This window comes from Hyperolius riggenbachi, chromosome 1 (assembly GCF_040937935.1).
Source record: "Hyperolius riggenbachi isolate aHypRig1 chromosome 1, aHypRig1.pri, whole genome shotgun sequence".
Classification (NCBI taxonomy): Eukaryota; Metazoa; Chordata; class Amphibia; order Anura; family Hyperoliidae; genus Hyperolius; species Hyperolius riggenbachi.
In genome coordinates, this window is record NC_090646.1 from 650,615,323 (window position 1) to 650,631,146 (window position 15,824).

General features: G+C 48.6%; 1 protein-coding gene across 4 annotated transcripts in view; it reads left to right on the top strand.

Annotated features, from left to right (window-relative positions):
- RUSC2 (RUN and SH3 domain containing 2) overlaps window positions 1–15,824 on the top strand; it is a 97,825-nt gene that overhangs the window by 18,569 nt on the left and 63,432 nt on the right. Inside the window, exon 1 of one of the 4 annotated variants that reach the window (XM_068251656.1) lies at window positions 13,431–13,532. The exons of 2 other annotated variants lie outside the window; for them this stretch is intronic. The gene's annotated coding sequence lies outside the window, so the exon portion shown is untranslated. Of the gene's footprint in view, window positions 1–13,430; window positions 13,533–13,830; window positions 13,851–15,824 lie in introns of those variants that run through there. One more of the 4 variants, XM_068251661.1, reaches the window with a different exon arrangement.

Here is a 15,824-nt window from a genome sequence, read left to right on the forward strand (position 1 = left end):
CTGTAATGAGAAGAATATGGAGGCTGCCATATTGATTTCCTTTTAAATAATACCAGTCGCCTGGCAGCCCTACTGATCTATTTGGCTGCAGTAGTGGCTGAATCACACTAGAAACAAGCATGCAGCTAATCTTGTCAGATCTGACAATAATGTCAGAAACATCTGACCTGCATGCTTGTTCAGGGTTTATGGCTAAAAGTATTAGAGGCAGAGGATCAGCAGGACTGCCAGGCAACTGGTATTCAGCCTTCTTATCCCTCGCATTACAGTTGACTTTTAAAATCTAAAAACATGTTTTTTTTGCATGTTTTGCAGATACATTTCTGTTCGCTGCACTTAGAAGTGTTCTTTGCCGTGCAAACGTGTTATGGCCTGTAGTTTTTTTTTTCAGTTAAAGTGTACTAAGTATACTGGAGCTGAAGCTCAGGTACAAAGGGGTCAGGGGCGTAACTAGGCCCCACCGGGCCCCCCTGCAGAATTTCTGAGCGCCCCCCCTCCCCCTGGGGCCCTCTCGGGTCCGTTTTGTGGGTGTTGGAGGGGACACAGCATGAGGGGAAAGCCATGGCCACATTTGGCGGGGAGGGGGGACGTCCGCCCCCCACCCTCACCTCAGGCTCTCCCCTCTGCGCTCCCCTGCAGCTTAAATTAGAGTCCGGGCAGCGGCAGGGAGATACATATCTTCCGTGCGCTCCAGCGTGCGTTCCTCTCTCTAGTCTCTGACGCGACTTCCTGTTATACAGTAAGTTGCGTCAGAGACTAGCGAGAGGAACGCATGCTGGAGCGCACGGAAGGTATGTATCTGTCTGCTGCCCGCCACTGCCCGGACTCTAATTTAAAGTGGAGGGGAGCCCAGAGGGGAGAGCCCGAGGTGAGGGGCAGGGGGAACGTCCCCCCTCCCCGCTGAATGTGGCCATGGCTTTCCCCTCATGCTGTGTCCCCTCCAACCCCCACAAAACGGCCCCGAGCGGGCCCCAGGGAGCAAAAGCTGCAGGCCCTATTGTTACGCCAGTGCAAGGGGTGATTCACTAAACCGTGCTATGACAAATAGCATGCCTTATCAGAGATAGCATGCCTTATCAGAGTAGCACAGCGAGCGCTACGAACCCGCAGGGGCTCAGGGCAGGACGAGATCTAGGGGCATCGCTAGGCCCAAAGATCAGTGGCACATGCTCCGGATCTATTCAGGGGTGCCCTGGACGTCCCCCAGGCAGGGTCAACTGTGGTGCCTCAATGGCGGACATGCTGGGAGCTGTGGTGCTTCAAACAGGGGTATGCTGGGTGCTGTGGTGCCTCTGTGTGGGTATACTGGGTGCTGTGGTGCCATGCTGAGTGTTGTGATCCCTTTATGGGGGAATGCAGGGAGCTGTGGTTCTTCTATGGGGGCATGCTGGGAGTTGTGGTGCCTCCATGAGAGGACCGTGGGAGTACGGGAGAGGGTCCACTAGGAGGTCAGGGAATACTATGGGGGACAACCTGGCAGCAGGCCAGCCCGCCCAGCAGAAAGCCAGACTAGCCAGCACAGAAGCCAGGAAACTCTGCCTAGTTATGTTTAAGTGACACTGCCTATGTAATATGCTACATTTTTGTTTTTCTGTATTAATGGAGAGGAGGGGGCTTCATCCAGCATTTTTCTGGGCAGGCCTGCTTAGACGGCTATTAAGTTCATGTAAATTTGGCTCCACCCATGACCACACCCACATGCTGGTGCATAGCCACACCCATTTTCCACCTTGAGTGCCCATAAGTGCCCTAGATCTCTTAGGAGCCTAGCAACACCCCTGACGAGTGCCATTGCCAATTAGCAGGCATAGGTTTGTAGCGTTCGCTATGCTACTCTGATAAGGTGTGTTAGCATTGATAAGGCGTGCTATCTCTGGTAAGGCGTGCTATTTGTCATAGCACAGTTTAGTGAATCAACCCCAAAATGAGATAGTAAGCTGGAGCCGCGGGCATGATTTAGGTGGAGGGGCATCAGACAAGGGAGGTAAGCCTCAATAGGATCCTGAGGCTTCCCTGTCTTCAGGGTAAGAATGTGATTTTGAACCCGAGCTTCAGCTTGGGTTCACTTTAAGGTGCCCATCAACCATACAATTTTTAGTGAACGATTGTATTTTTGATGAGATTATTCAGATCCTATAGTATGAAAACAGAGAAGCTGGTGGGTGTTGAATATCTCTAAGGACACTGAGAGGTTAATCAGCTTCTTCTTCTTCAGAAAAGACAGGCCCCGGAGCATGGCAGGGACATTAGATCATGAGCTTTGCATAATAAGTCAGCGTAATGTAGATACAGGAAATCAATAATAAGCCTGGGAGCGGCCGAGCTGCAGTGACTCCTGTATCCATGTCAAACGCTCCATTCCAGCTCCTGACAGGCTCCAGATTCACCCCACATGCCATGTATGTAACTATTTGGTGCAATGGTGGCTGGTCCACGTCTTCTCTTTGGTGCACATTTTTGGCCATAGTAGTTGGCATATGAAGATGGCATATGATGGGTCTCACTGTACGTTCACACCCTCTGTGGTAATCCCTATGACCAGGGAGTCCTTCTGCCACAGGTCATATAACAAGTGTAGCCCCCAAGACCTACCATAACAGTGAGACCTCCATGACCTCACCCACCCATAACAAGCCTGTCCACCAAGACCTCCCATAACAGTGAGACCTCCATGACCTCACCCACTCATAACAAGCGTGTCCATCAAGACCTACCATAAATGTGTAGTTACCATGACTTCACTGACCAATAACAAGAGTAGCCACCAAGACCTACCATAACAATGTGGCCACCATTGTCGGCGGACTTTCATGGGTCCCAGTGTCGGAACAGGGCTGCAGAGGAGGACGAGGGAAGTCTCTTTATGATAGAGAGCCTCCCGCCCTTCCTGAGGTAAGTACCCCCTAAGAGCAATTTTTCCCCTTTGGGTACTCTTTCAATCAGAATCACGTGATCAGCATACTTGTTCAGGGTCCACGGCTAGTGGCAGAGGTTCAGTAGGACAACCAGGTAATCTGCATTGTTTAATCTACAGTATATATATAAAATCGGATGTATGTGTGTGTGTGTGTGTGTGTGTGTGTGTGTGTGTGTGTGTGTGTGTGTACAGTGTGTGTGTACAGTGTGTGTGTGTGTGTGTGTGTACAGTGTGTGTGTGTGTGTGTGTGTGTGTACAGTGTGTGTGTGTGTGTGTGTGTACAGTGTGTGTGTGTGTGTGTGTGTGTACAGTGTGTGTGTGTGTGTGTGTGTACAGTGTGTGTGTGTGTACAGTGTGTGTGTGTGTACAGTGTGTGTGTGTGTGTGTGTGTGTACAGTGTGTGTGTGTGCCGCGATCACTCGAAAACGGCTTGACCGATTTGAACGAAACTTGGTACACAGATCCCTTACTACCTGGGATGATATGTTCTGGAGGTCTCGCGGCCCCCCTGCACACATGGGGGGAGCTACAAACATTGAATCAGATTTCACCCATTCAAGTCAATGGAAAAAATGTAAAAGGCTGCCATTCTCACAGTAAACAAGCCACAGTCCCCACACTTGGCACAGTTGGTCACTTGGTGACCGAGGTTACAAATCTAGGAAAAGTGGGCGGAGCATAAAACAGCCAATCAAATTTCAACCGTTCATTTTCAATGAGAAAATGTAAACTGCAGCCATTCTTAGACTGTTAATCGCAGGGTTCTCAAACTTGCCACAGTTGGTCACTGGGTGAATGTGATTAAGATTCAAGAAAGTGGGTGGAGCCTAAAAAAGCCAATCAAAATTCACCTATTGATTTTCAAGGGGAATATTTAAACTGCTGCCATTCTTACACTGTTAATGGCAGAGGCTTCAAACTTCCTACAGTGTGTCTTTGGGTAACTGGGGTCCAAATTCACTAAAGGGGTGGGGCCAAAAAGATTTCCTTGGTGGATAAACTGCTTCCATTCACACATTTTTGATGCCAGGAACCTGAAAGCTCACAAACTTTGTCATTGAGTGACTGTGTGTCCAGGTTACAAAAAGTGGGCGGAGCCAAAACCAAATCTGACTAGGAAAATATAAACTGTAGGCATTCTTACACCGTTAATGGCAGGGTTCTCAAACTTTGCACAGTTGTTCACTGGGTGAATGAGATTAAGAATTTGGAAGGTAGGTGGAGCCTACAACAGCCAATAAAAATTCACCTTTCGATTTTCAAAGGGAATATTTAAGCCGCTACCATTCTTATACTGTTAATAGCAGATGCCTCAAACCTGGTACAGTCGGTCACTGGGTGATTAGGGTTCAAAATCAGAAAGGGGGCGGAGCCACAAACAGCCAATCAGATTTGTTTATTTTTCAATGGGAATATACAAAGTATTGATACCAAGGACCCCAAAGCTGATAAACTTGATAGAGTGACTGTATGTCAAGGTTAGAAAAATTGTGCGGCGCCAACAACTTAATTTTTTACATGGCAGGGTTCCCAAACTTGACACAATTGGCCACTGGGTGACAGGGATTAATATTCAGAAATGTGGGTGGAGCCTAAAAACAGCCAATCAAAATGTACCTATTGATTTTCAAGGGGGAACATTTACATTACATTTTACTCCGTCTAATCTGGGCTGCGTGTGTGTTCCAATACACCATGCTAATCATGTGACGCTTGGTGTAATGGAGCGCACACGCAGCCCAGATTAGACGGAGAGGACAGCGTGCTTCTGAGCCGACAGCTATGCGCCGGCCAGAAGTGAAGAGGGAAGAAATATGTCCAGGTCAAGGGTCAAGCAAGTCGCCGGGACACCGGCATGAATAGTGCACGAACAGCGGCAGACGGAGGGGGCAGGAGGAGGTCACAGTATGTACTTTTGACCCCCCACACACTGGAGTTATCTGTTTATTCAGCTGTGGTATCCTTTAATGGCAGAGGTCTCAAACCTGATACAGTCAGTTATTGGGTGACTGGGGTCCAAATTCACTAAAGTGGGTGGAGCCACAAACAGCCAATCAGATTTTTTAAATTGATTTCAGCCATTCTGTTATTGGCAGGGTTCTCAAACTTGACACAGTTGGCCACTGGGTGACTGGGACTAATATTCAGGAAAGTGGGTGTAGCCTACAACAGCCAATCAAAATTCACCTTTTGATTTTCAAGGGGAATATTTACATTGCTGCTATTCATACACTCTTAATGGCAGAGGCCTCAAATCTGGTACAGTCAGTCACTGGGAGACTGGGGTTTAAATTCTGAAAAGGGAGTGGGCCAAAAACAGCCAATCAGATTTGTTTAATTTCAATGGTAACATGCAACTTTTTGATGCCAAAGACCACAAAGCTCATAAACTTGGTCAGTGAGTGACTGTATGTCAAGGTTAGTGAGCAGAGCCAAAAACAACTTTTTACATGGGGAAATATAAATTGCAGCTATTCTTACACTGTTAATGGCAGGGTTCTCAAACTTGACACAGTTGGTCACTGGGGGACTAGGATTAATATACAGAAAAGTAGGTGGAGCCTACAAGAGCCAATCAAAATTCACCTATTGATTTTCAAGGGGAATATTGAAACTGCTGTCATTCTTACACTGTTAATGGCAGAGGCCTCAAACCTGCTACAGTCAATCATCAAGTGACTGTGGTTCAAATTCACTAAAGGGGTGGAGCCACAAAAATCCAATCAGATTTGCTTTTTTTGGATAAACTGCTTCCATTCACACAATTTTGATACCAGGAACCCAAAAGCTCACAAACTTGGTCATTGAGTAGTGACTGTGTGTCAAGGTTACAAAAAGTGGGTGGAGTCAAAAACAGATTTTCTGGGAAATTGTAAACTGCAGCCCTTCTTCACTGTTAATGGCAGGGTTCTCAAACTTTGCACAATTGGTTACTGGGTGACTGGGATTAATATTCATAAAAGTGGGTGGAGCCTAAAAAAGCCAATCAAAATCACCTGTTGATTTTCAAGGGGAATATTAAAATTGCTGCCATTCTTGCACTGTTAATGGCACAAGCCTCAAACCTGGTACAGTTAGTCATTGGGGTTCAAATTCAGAAAAGGGGACAGAGCCACAAACAGTTTCATTTCTTGGAAAATACAAATTATTGATGCCAAGGACCCCAAAGCTCATAAACTTGGTCATTGAGTGACTGTATGTCCAGGTGACAAAAAGAAGGCAGAGCCAAAACCAAATTTCACTGGGAAAATGTAGACTGCAGTCCTTCTTACACTGTTAATGGCAGGGTTCCCAAACTTTGCCCAGATGGTCACTGGGTGACTGAGATTAATATTCAGGGAAGTGGGTGGAGCATATAATAGCCAATCAAAATTCACCTGTCGATTTTTAAGGGGAATATTTAAATTGCTGCAATTTTTACACTGGTAATAGCAGATGCCTCAAACCTGCTACAGTTGGTCATTGGGTGACTGGGGTTCAAATGCTGGAGAGGGGCAGAGCCACAAACAGCCAATCTGATTTGTTTAACCACTTCTCTACCACAGGGTTTTTCACCTAAAAACCACAGCAATTTTCACATTTAAGGGAGGCAAGGGTTAATGGGCTTAATGGGGGTATAATTTATTTAAAAAAAACCTCACTGATGCTGATCAGTCACTAATGCTGTGTTAGTTATCTGAGATCCTCTCACGAGTGATCTCAGTAACTGTAACAGCATAGTGACTGATACAATGTTTACACACATTCTGCATGAATAAGCACTGTCATTGGCTTTGTGAACACATGTTCACATCAGCCAATCATAGACCAGCGGGTGCCCGACGCGTATGCACGTCCGCGTGCACGCGAACGCGGACGCGAACGCGCACGCGATCGCGCACAGCAGGAAAATAAACAGGAGTTGCCTATCTACGCCCCTGTGACTCAGGTGAATTTTAAAGGGGCGTAGATAAGCGTGGCAGAGGTTGTTAAGTGGTTAATTTCTATGGGAATATACAAATTATTGATGCTAAAGACCCCAAAGCTCACAAACTTGGTCATTGAGTGTTTGTGCGTTAGGGTTAGAAGAAGTGGGCAGAACCAACACCTGTCAAATACATACCCGGGCAACGCCGGGCAATCAGTGGGTGGAGACAAATACAAATTTCACTGGGAAAATGTAAACTGCAGCCATTCTTACACTGTTAATTGGAGGGTTCTTAAACTTTGCACAGTTGCTCACTCAGTGAATTGGATTAATATTCAGAAAACTGGGTGGAGTCTACAATAGTGTATAAAGCTTCACCTATTGCTTTTCAAGTGGAATATTTAATTGCTGCCATTCTTGCACTGTTAATGGCACAGGCCTCAAACCTGGTGCAGTTGGTCATTGGGTGACTGGGGTTCAAATTCAGGAAAGGGTTTGGAGCCACAAACAACAACCCATCAGATTTCTTCATTTCAATACAAATTATTGATGCCAAACACCACAAAGCTCACAAACTTGGCCATTGATTAATTGTTAGGGTTAGAAAAAGTGGGTGGAGCCAACACCAGCCAAATATATTCCCGTGCAACGCCGGGCAATCAGCTAGTAGGAAATAAATATGTCAGTCTCCATATCCCTCTCAAATCAGGTGTCCTTTAAAGAGTACACCCAGGGCCGGATTTAGGCAAAGGCCTGCTAGGCCATGGCCTAGGGCACTACAGGAGCAAAGGCTCCAAAGCATCAGGCTAAACTGGTGCAGCATTTGCAAGCTTGCAAATGCAGCAATGCAGGGAGATCAGGCGAGAGCCTGACCGCGGTACTCTGCTGCCAGCCGCCTGTGCAGCAGCCACCTTGCTCTCTTTGCACTCTGTGTTTGCATTGTGGCCGGCGGCTATGGACTTGGGCAGCATTGGAGACGGAAAGGAAGAGAAAGCTTCTGCACTGGAGATGAGTGGGGAAATGAGTGACACTGATGGCTGCTGCGCTGTGAAGACGAGCTGGCTACCTGTACTGAAAGGAGGGTGGGAAAAGGAGGGATTAAGGGAGTCATCTGGCTACCTATACTGGAGGGAAAGGGGGAATGGGGTCATCTCGCTACCTATACTGAAGGGGGGCGGCTGGTGACAGTGGCCTTGGGGGGTAAAGAGTACAAATCCGGCCCTGAGTACGCCAACAATATGTGATTTCATCACTGGAAGAAAAATGCTATTGGAGCTTCCAGACAGATGCAGACATTTATAGCTGGCTGGATACTGATGTGGAATGGTCACTTTAACATGAATTACCAATTCTTAATAGCATGAAATTACAAAATAGCGCTGACATATGTCATAGCAGTGTAGTCATGGAAATAGAATGTCCCTGTGATATATGGAAGGTGGGTGGCTGAGGGGTTATTAAATTATGTGACTGACGCAATGGTGATTATGTCAGCACTGCGATCGCTAGTCCCAGTGGCGGACATACGGCCGTGCAGGCCGTGCCGCCGCACAAGGGCCCCTGAAGTTCTGCTGCTTCAGGGGCCCATTAAGTATTGCAGGTTTTTTTTTTTGTTTTTTTTTATTTTTATTTTTTTTAACCTGGGGGCCCAACTCCTGTCCTCCCCCCCTCACCTCGCCCCCCCCCCCCCCCCTCATGCGGCGGGAGAGCGGAAAATGCAAGAAGTCTCCGGCCGGGGCGGCAGCTGCAGCTTGGTCTCCAACTTTGGAGACATATCGGAAACTAAGCAGCAGCTGCCTCTAGCGTCTGCTGCAGCCCCGGCCGGAGACTTCCTGTATTTTCTGCTCTCCCGCCGGCTGCAGCGCATACCGGGAGGGGGGCCCCGAGGTGAGTGAGGGAGGATAGGAGTCGGGCCCCCCACCCGGATAGCTACCCACCCGGCTACCTTACCCACCCACCCGGCTACCTACCCCGCTACCTAACCATCCACCCGGCTACCTACCCGGCTACCTAACCAGGCTACCTACCCACCCACCCGGCTACCTAGCTACCCACCCGGCTACCTAACCACCCTGCCGGCTATCTACCTGGCTACCTACCCACCCGGCTACCTAACCACCCTGCCGGCTATCTACCTGGCTACCTACCCACCCGGCTACCTACCCACCCGGCTACCTAGCTACCCACCCGGCTACCTAACCACCCTGCCGGCTACCTACCTGGCTACCTACCCACCCGGCTACCTAGCTACCCACCCGGCTACCTGACCACCCTGCCGGCTATCTACCTGGCTACCTACCCACCCGGCTACCTAGCTACCCACCCGGCTACCTAACCACCCTGCCGGCTATCTACCTGGCTACCTACCCACCCGGCTACCTACCCACCCGGCTACCTAGCTACCCACCCGGCTACCTAACCACCCTGCCGGCTACCTACCCACCCGGCTACCTAGCTACCCACCCGGCTACCTAACCACCCTGCCGGCTATCTACCTGGCTACCTACCCACCCGGCTACCTAGCTACCCACCCGGCTACCTAACCACCCTGCCGGCTATCTACCTGGCTACCTACCCACCCGGCTACCTACCCACCCTGCTGGCTACCTACCCACCCGGCTACCTACCCACCCACCCGGCTACCTACCCACCCACCCGGCTACCTACCCACCCACCCGGCTACCTACCTACCCACCCGGCTACCTACCCACCCACCCGGCTACCTACCCACCCGGATACCTACCTACCCACCCGGCTACCTACCTACCTACCCACCCGGCTACCTAGCCACCCACCCGGCTACCTAACCACCCACCCGGCTACCTACACACCCACCCGGCTACCTACCTACCCACCAGGCTACCTACCTACCCACCAGGCTACCTACCTACCTACCCACCCGGCTACCTACCAACCCACCAGGCTACCTACCCACCCACCCAGCTACCTAACCACCCACCTACCCACCCACCAGGCTACCTACCCACCCGCCTACCCAGCCACCCACCAGGCTACCCACCCGGCTACCCAGCCACCCACCAGGCTACTTACCCACCCGGCTAAGGGCTACCTACCTACCCACCCGGCTGCCTACCTACCCACCAGGCTACCTATCCACCCAACCACCCATGGGAGCTGCGCGCCGGATGGAGGCTGGGACAGGAGGTCTGCTGCTGCAGGTGAGTAAATGTTTTTTTTTTATTATTTATTTTAGCAGGTGTATGTTCTGGGCAGGTCTGCCACATGATTGCGTGTATGTTCTGGGCAGGTCTGCCACATGATTGCGTGTATGTTCTGGGCAGGTCTGCCACATGATTGCATGTATGTTCTGGGCAAATTTGCTACATGATTGCATGTGTTTTCTGGGCAAATCTGCCGACATGATTGCACGTATTTTCTGGGCATATCTGCCGACATGATTGCAGGTATTTTCTGGGCATATCTGCCGACATGATTGCAGGTATTTTCTGGGCATATCTGCCGACATGATTGCACGTATTTTCTGGGCATATCTGCCGACATGATTGCACGTATTTTCTGGGCATATCTGCCGACATGATTGCACGTATTTTCTGGGCATATCTGCCGACATGATTGCACGTATTTTCTGGGCATATCTGCCGACATGATTGCACGTATTTTCTGGGCATATCTGCCGACATGATTGCACGTATTTTCTGGGCATATCTGCCGACATGATTGCACGTATTTTCTGGGCATATCTGCCGACATGATTGCACGTATTTTCTGGGCATATCTGCCGACATGATTGCACGTATTTTCTGGGCATATCTGCCGACATCATTGCACGTATTTTCTGGGCAAATCTGCCGACATGATTGAATGTATTTTCTGGGCAAATCTGCTCACATTATGTGTATTTTCTTGAGAAAACCTGCACAATTATGTGAATTTTCTGGGGAAAGGGTCACCAAAACTTGGGCCCACTGTCTTTGCGTTGCACTTTTCAAGGGAACCTGAGGTGAGAATAATATTGAGGCTGCCATATTTCTCTCCTTTTAAGCAATACCAGTTGCCTGGTTGCCGTTCTGGTCCTCTGCCTCTTATTCTTTCAACCATAGACCCTGAACAAGCATGCAGCAGGTCAGGGGTTTCTGACAATATTGTCAGAACTGAGAAGATTAAGCTGCATGCTTGTTGCTGGTGTAATTCAGTTTATTACTGCAGCCAAATAGATCAGCAGGGCCGCCAGGCAACTAGTATTGTTTAAAAGGAAATAAATATGGCAGCCTCCATATCACTCTCACCCCGGGATCACTTTAAATTACAGTTAGCTCCGCCCTTATCCGGTCATTGCCACGCCCATTTTTTGCCGCGGCGCTACGCGCCGCAGGTTCTATCCACGCCCATTTTTTGCGCCGCAGGTTATAGCTGCACCCATTTTGGGGCGCGGCGCGCTTCGCGCGCCGCAGGTCAGGGGGGCCCACAATTGATATTTTGCACAGGGGCCCACTGCTGCCTGTGTCCGCCACTGGCTAGTCCTTTATCAGCTGCTGCTGCACTACAAGTCCCAGCATGCTGGCCTCACTGAGGATTCTGTACATTTTTGGCAGAGGTGGTGGAGCTGGTAATGTTGGTTGCATGATGAGGTGTCTGATGAGGTAGCCTGATTAGCAGTGAGTCATCCTGAGCTTCTGCTGTGTTACATGTTGTGTCTATTACATGTGCCTCTTATGTCATAGTGTGACCTCATTGCTGAGACTCTTTCCTGGAATGGGCTAAACTCTTCTCAAGAGAACTTACAGCTACTTTAAGTGGACCTGAGATGGGGACTTAAAGGGATACTGTAGGGGGGTCGGGGGAAAATGAGCTGAACTTACCCGGGGCTTCTCATGGTCCCCCACAGACATCCTGTGCCCGCGCATCCACTCCCCAATGCTCCGGCCCCGCCTCCAGTTCACTTCTGGAATTTCAGACTTTAAAGTCTGAAAACCACTGAGCCTGCGTTGCCGTGTCCTCGCTCCCGCTGATGTCACCAGGAGTGTACTGCGCAGGCACAGACCATGTTTAATATTCACTTCACAGAAACCTGAGGAAGAAATAAACTGATGATATAAACAATTGTATCTCCTACACCCAAACAGGACTTTTTTTTGTAGAGTGCCAGATTTATTTTCTTTTTAAAAGCTGAAAAATTAGGTTTAATGTTGTATTGTCTCATATGAATAACACATTTGAACTATTGGCCTTTTTATCTATCCCCTGTTCTTGGTAAGCTGTTCTCTTCCAGGAAATAATTTTATGACTGTAATTCCTTATTATTGAGGACTATGCTATAGTCCCCGTAGGTCCCAACTGTAGCAAAATTGCTACTTGCATACCTGCATGGATAAAGGACTGACTAAAGTCTGACTGGATTAGCTCCATGCTTGTTTCAGGTGTGTGATTCAGACACTACTGCAGCTAAGGGCCAGTTCTCACGGATGTTTACATGGGGTTAAACAAGACTGCCAGGCAACTGGTATTTATTAAAAGGAAATAGATACTGTATGTCAGCCACCATATCCCTCTCACCTCACTCCGTTGTCCTTTAACTCTTTCTCTCTCTAGTGTCTGGGAGTCTCTATCTCTCCTGTCTGGGAGTCTCTCTCTCTCCTGTCTGGGAGTCTCTCTCCTCTCTTGTAGTCTCTCTCCTGTCTGGGAGTCTCTCTCTATCCCAGCTGGGAGTCTCTCTCTCTCTCTCCTGTCTGGGAGTCTCTCTCCTCTCTTGTAGTCTCTCTCTCCTGTATGGGAGTCTCTCTCCTCTCTTGTAGTCTCTCTCTGTAGTGTCTAGGAGTCTCTCTCCCAGCTGGGAGTCTCTCTCCTGTCTGGGAGTCTCTCTCCTCTCTTGTAGTCTCTCTCCTGTCTGGGAGTCTCTCTCTATCCCAGCTGGGAGTCTCTCTCTCTCTCTCTCTCCTGTCTGGGAGTCTCTCTCCTCTCTTGTAGTCTCTCTCTCCTGTATGGGAGTCTCTCTCCTCTCTTGTAGTCTCTCTCTCCTGTATGGGAGTCTCTCTCCTCTCTTGTAGTGTCTAGGAGTCTCTCTCCCAGCTGGGAGTCTCTCTCCTGTCTGGGAGTCTTTCTTTCTCTTCTCTCTTGTAGTCTCTCTCTCTCTCTCTCTCTCTCTCCTGTCTGGGAGTCTTTCTTTCTCTTCTCTCTTGTAGTCTCTCTCTCTCTCTCTCTCTCTCTCCTGTCTGGGAGTCTCTCTCCTCTCTTGTAGTCTCTCTCTCTATTGTCTGGGAGTCTCTCTCCTCTCTTGTAGTCTCTCTCTAGTGTCTGGGAGTCTCTCTCCTGTCTAGAAGTCTCTCTCCTCTCTTGTAGTCTCTCTCTCTCTCTCTCTCTCTCCTGTCTGGGATTCTCTCTCCTCTCTTGTAGTCTCTCTCTCCGGTCTGGGAGTCTCTCTGTCTCTCTCCTCTCTTGTAGTCTCTTTCTCTCCTGTCTGGGAGTCTCTCTCCTCTCTTGTAGTCTCTCTCTCCTGTCTGGAAGTCTCTTCTCTCTTGTAGTCTCTCTCTCTCCTGTCTGGGAGTCTCTCTCCTCTCTTGTAGTCTCTCTCTCCCAGCTGGGAGTCTCTTGGTGCTGATCAGAGCTGGGCAGGGCTTTGTCTGGAATGTTTGTCAGCTGTTGTCATCATCTATTCCTGCTGCTTCTGCTGCACTCTCTTCCCACTTGTCATGGCTGTCACATGCAGGATGGATGGTCACTTCAGCATGGGTAAGTTACAGGATAAGATAATGATAACTTGCAGTGGAAGCTGTAGATTATATGATGCTGATGGGTCTGAGAATACATACTATTGTGCCAGTCAGTGGTTAGTGCTGTGTATATGGCAAAGATGTTGCCTGTTGTGTTTATGGGGTAGAAAGCAGTAACAGATCACACTGCATTTGTGTTCCAGTGACAGAGATTACACTGTATGGATTGTTCCAGTGAAGATCATACTGCAGGCAGTGTTCATGTGAAGGAGATTACACTGACTGCATGGAGTGATCCAGTGATGGAGACCACGCTACATGCATTGAGCCAGTGATGGTGATTACACTGCATACAGGGATCCAGTGATGGTGATTACACTGCATACAGGGATCCAGTGAAGAACATTACACTGCATGCAGTGGGTGGAGTGATCCGGTGATGGAAATCACACTGTATGGAATAATCTTAGTGATCTAGTGATAAAGATCACTCTAAATGCAGTGATCCAGTGATAGAGATCTCATTGCCTGGAGTGTTGAATTTCACACTACATGGAGTAATCCGAAGGATGGAGATCACACTGCATGCAGTGATCCAGTGATGGGGATCTGCGTGGAGTTTTCAATTTCACACTACATGGAGTAATCCCAAGGATGGAGATCACACTGTATGCAGTGATGCAGTGATCCAGTGATGGAGATCTCATTGCGTGGAGTGTTCAATTTCACACTACATGAAGTAATCCCAAGGATGGAGATCACACTGTACGCAGTGATCTAGTGATGAACATCACACTGCATACAGTGATCCATTGCTGGAGACCACATTGCATGAAGTAATCCCAGTGATAAAGATTACACTGCATGGAGTGATCCAGTGATGGAGATCGCACTGTATGCAGTGATCCAGTGATGGAGATCACACTGTATGCAGTGATCCAGTGATAAAGATCACACTGCATGAAGTAATCTGAGTGATGGAGATCACACTGCATGAAGTGATACAGTGATGGAAATCACACTGCATTGGAGTGATCCAGTGATGAAGATCACACTACATACAGTGATCAGTTGATGGAGATCACACTGTATGCAGGAATCCAGTGATGGAGATTGCACTGCATGCAGGGATCCAGTGATGGAGATTGCACTGCATGCCGGGATCCAGTGATGGAGATTGCACTGCATGCAGGGATCCAGTGATGGAGATCACATTGCATTGAGAGTTCAAGTTCACACTACATGGAGTATTTACTTATTTTTTTTATTGTATTTATAAAGCGCCGACATATTACGCAGCACTGCCAACATATTATGCAATCCCAAATATGGAAATCACACTGTGTGGAGTGCTGCAGTAATGGAGATCGCAGTGCAATAAGTGATCCAGTAAAGCAGATCACACTGCACTGAGTGATCCAGAGATGTTTTTATTTTTTATTTAATACTTAGAATTTACACCAACTGATTTGATCACTTTAAAAATATGATTCATTTTGGTTTCAGGGCCGGTGCAGATGGACAGTTTAGACGGCTGTTTTCATAACAGGATTAACCCTTTTCTGCTGTAACCCAGCATAGCGTCAGACATCACTTGTCATTATATGCAGGGCTGTTGAGTCGGAGTTGGAGTCGGGGCAATTTTGGATACCCGGAGTCAGAGTTGGAGTCGGAGTCGTGGTTTCGTAAACTGAGGAGTCAGAGTTGGAGTCGGAAGATTTTTGTACCGACTCCACAACCCTGATTATATGTCACTGTGTCATGTTTAGAACCCTATAATGAAGAATGTAGCTAGGAAAACCGCTGACTTCAGAAGCTGCATGGAGCGTCCGGGAAACCGCGAGTGACTGCGGCGCTTGAGCAGCTGACAGCAAACGGCGTGAGATGAGTGCTCCCATTTATCTCAGTTACGACATGGTTGATCCAATAGGCGTTTAGGTCGACACGTAAGTCGGTGTGTCACCTGACCCGATGTGGGACGAGTGACACGCCGGCTTACGTGCACAATGCCGGAAAGCCGCTAGGATCCCGCTAGGAGTTGCAGGGAGACTACAAGACATCGCTGGAGGCTCGCTAAGTATTTTAATGCCTCCAAACTGCCCCAAAAAACAGTCCCCGTGATCCATCAGGCATGCTGGTCAGTTGAGAATTCCGGTTGCTCGAGTTCTGGATAACGGGGACTTTGCTGTACATCTGGGACTCCACTACATAATAGCCGACCCGAGCATCCGATTTCTCACCTGTGCTGCGTGCTCTGCTACATGACAGCGACACTCTGGGCGCCACTTCCACTAGCCAGCAACCAGATTGA